Raw genomic sequence first — 2,949 nt, 5'->3', positions numbered from 1 at the left:
GCGCGGGGGGCGGCATCCCTGCACCGCGGCGGAGGGATGGAGGGTCCGGTTGCTATGGCTACCCCTGCCAGGGAAACCTCCCCAGGGTCCCTGCTCCCCATCCCTGCCCGTGCCCCGGGGTGGCACTGGCTCTGCACCCCCGCTCGCCCACTGCAGTCTGCGGGGAGACCCCCCCCCCAATTGGGAGCTCAGGGCTCCAGCCTTGGGGGACAAGCAGCGTCCCCGCTTCCCGTGACAGGGGACGGCCAGCCTGGAAAGGAGCGGGAGAGAAGACGGGAGACGCAGGCATTGCCTGCTGGTGGCTGTCGGGGTTCGCCTGCTTCCCCGCCCGTTGCCCGCTCTCCATTGTGGGGCGGGCGGCAAGGAGGTCGCTGCATCTGCCAGTGCCCCTGAAGGCATCTGAGCAGACGTGCGAGCTCTCCTGTGCCGTGTTTCCCTGCTGCCACCACACAAGAGCAGCCTCCGCGGGGCCCAGGGGTCTGGGACTTCGCTCTGCTGGGGTCTGCCCAGCGTTCGGGACAGGCTGCGAGGTGCGTGCCCGGCGCCCTGCAGAGCCTCCATGAAGATCAAGTCCCTGCTCTAAGGACTTGACTGTCTTAATTCAGCACCGCAGTAGCAGGGGTGGGGATTATCGTGCGGATTATGTTGTGATAAATGTGCACCGGTGTCGGAGGGAGAACCGGCGTGTGTCTGTGGTTTTAGGCTCCGGACCAGGACTCTAGAGACTATGATGCTGCCACAGATTTGCAGTGTGAACGGGGCCACTTGCATCGGCAAACATTGCTAGTCTTGGGTGATCCAACTTCTTGGCGATGACTGTGATGCTGGCACCTGCTGTTTGATTTTGGAGGGGCGAGGGGTGCGTGTGTGAGCGTCTATAAGAAGCAAGAGCTCAGCAGCTCTGAAAGATCGGATACTGGGGTGAAAGCCTGATCTGGGCAAGACGTAGTTGCAGTGAGGTCGGCATTTCCTCCTTGGAGTCTGAAGTTGAACATTTAAAACTAAAATAGCTGTTTGGGTTGGTGTTAGCCAGGCAGGGCTGTGCTTACGTGATTGGGGATGTGGGATGCTGCTGGGATACTTAGGAGCTGAAGTTCCCCTTTTGGTTTGGTTTTGTTTTTTTCCTGTTGCATGAAGTTAAAGGAAAAGAAGAAATGTCTTGTCTCCTCAAGTTAGAGATGTTTCCTCTTCCTAGAAAACAGAGGTCTCTGGAGGATGTCAATATTGCTAGACGATGCATTGGTATTCCAGGTCTTGGTTCCCCACTGGGGACTAGATATCTGACAGGAGGTTTGTAGGTGTTGGGGCTGGTACCCTGGATGAGCATGGTTAGCCCTGAGTGCTTCAGATAATCAGTGCAGAATTTGGACATCCAGTGCACTTCAGAGAAGTGCAACCTCTTACTTCCTCAGACCCTTGTCTCCAAAACAGTTAATGTGAGCTACCGAGAGGCCTTAGCTGTCCTGTTCTGCGAGTTTCTCCCACAGAGCTTGTTCTTGATGATGCCTGATACAGTTCTTGGATGGCTGCGGGTTACCGCTCTTTGAGAGCCAGAACAGTCTCGTTCCGCTTTGCGCAAGGGAAGTTTTACAAGTACGGTTTCTTCTTGGCAATGAGTTTCAGCTGAGGGGGTCAAACAAACGCGTCTCCCTGCAAGCACTAACTTCATCACTTCCATGAGGATTACATTAGTCCCACCGTGTCAAAATCTGTTACCTGAGAAGGATCTATTGCTCCTGAAGCCTACAGACTAAACTACCTCTGGTTTCTGTTAAGCCAGTCATCTGCCTCCCATGTTACTGTCTCTTGCTAATTGGTTACAGTAGGATAAGAGATCTGTGACTAGCCCTAGAAGGCCAGTGTTTTGCATATCAGTATTGTCTGCCCTGGGCTGGAATATGAATCTCAAAAGGAAAGTCCATGTTGTCAGTTCATTTTGCTCTTCCAAGATGCAAATTCAATAGGAGCTGAAGACATACAAAAAACTAGAACTCCTGGTTCCAAAATGATACCTTTTATTAGACCAACAGGAAAATGGCAAGAAAATTGTCCTTTTCTGCAAGCTTTCAGGATAGCTGAAGGCACTTGGCACTTTGTGGTACTGAGCCCTGCCTGCTCCTTGGCTTACGCATGGCTGAGGAGTCAATCTCTTCCTGATGTTCCTGTCCCAAGTAGATTAGATTTCATCAGCGAACTAGGTGTACACCCAATTTTAGACTTTGGTGTACACCCTGTGCCAGCCCCCGTGAAGTAAACAGGATGGGTGAGGTGTAAACCAGCACTGGCTCTTCCTCTGTGCTTTAGGCTGAGCAACAGTGGTCCTGAACTGAGTCAGCTCCTGCTCCAAACCCTTTTTTTTCCCAATACGGATGAGGGAGAGGGTTGCAGGGGACAGGGAATTGCAGAACATCTTCCTAGCAAAGGACGAGAAGGGCCCGGGGACAGCAAGTCTAGCTGGGCTCTGTTTATCTCCCTGCCTTTTGAACTGTTATTGTTTCCATGCACTTCACAGCCGAGTGATTTCTCCTCCTGGAAACCCGCACAGGAGGTGCAAAGAGATTCAATCCTCAGCTGCTTGCCAGTGTTGTTTACCTGCTGCTCAGGAGCATAACCCCTGCCGTCTGGGTTCCTGTCAAGGGCCAGCGCTTCCTCCCCTCGCCTGCTATTTACATGCTCTGTCCATCAGCTCCGAGCTGTTGAAACCCAGCATGAGCTTGGCAGCAGAGGGGAAGCTGGGGAGTGTCGGAAGCAAATGCCAAGTGCCCTTTTGGGGGGGTTGGAAAGGGACAGTGAGCAGAGTTTGATTCGTGCTGGCTGGAAAATTGGCAGCTCTTGCACGGGGTTCTTTGCTAGCACCAGTTGTGCCCCCAAACTGGGAGCTTCCCCCAAATTTATTAGATTCCACATGGCAAAGAAGGGGTTGTGGGGGTTTTTTTTTTTTGGGGGGGG

General features: G+C 53.1%; 1 protein-coding gene across 1 annotated transcript in view; it reads left to right on the top strand.

Moving 5' to 3' along the window:
• Window positions 1–2,949, top strand: part of DAAM1 (dishevelled associated activator of morphogenesis 1) — a 178,398-nt gene that overhangs the window by 351 nt on the left and 175,098 nt on the right. The gene's annotated exons all lie outside the window — the stretch shown is intronic.

This window comes from Alligator sinensis, unplaced genomic scaffold (assembly GCF_000455745.1).
Source record: "Alligator sinensis unplaced genomic scaffold, ASM45574v1 scaffold708_1, whole genome shotgun sequence".
NCBI classification, from domain to species: Eukaryota; Metazoa; Chordata; order Crocodylia; family Alligatoridae; genus Alligator; species Alligator sinensis.
This window is presented reverse-complemented; position numbering and strand designations above follow the sequence as displayed.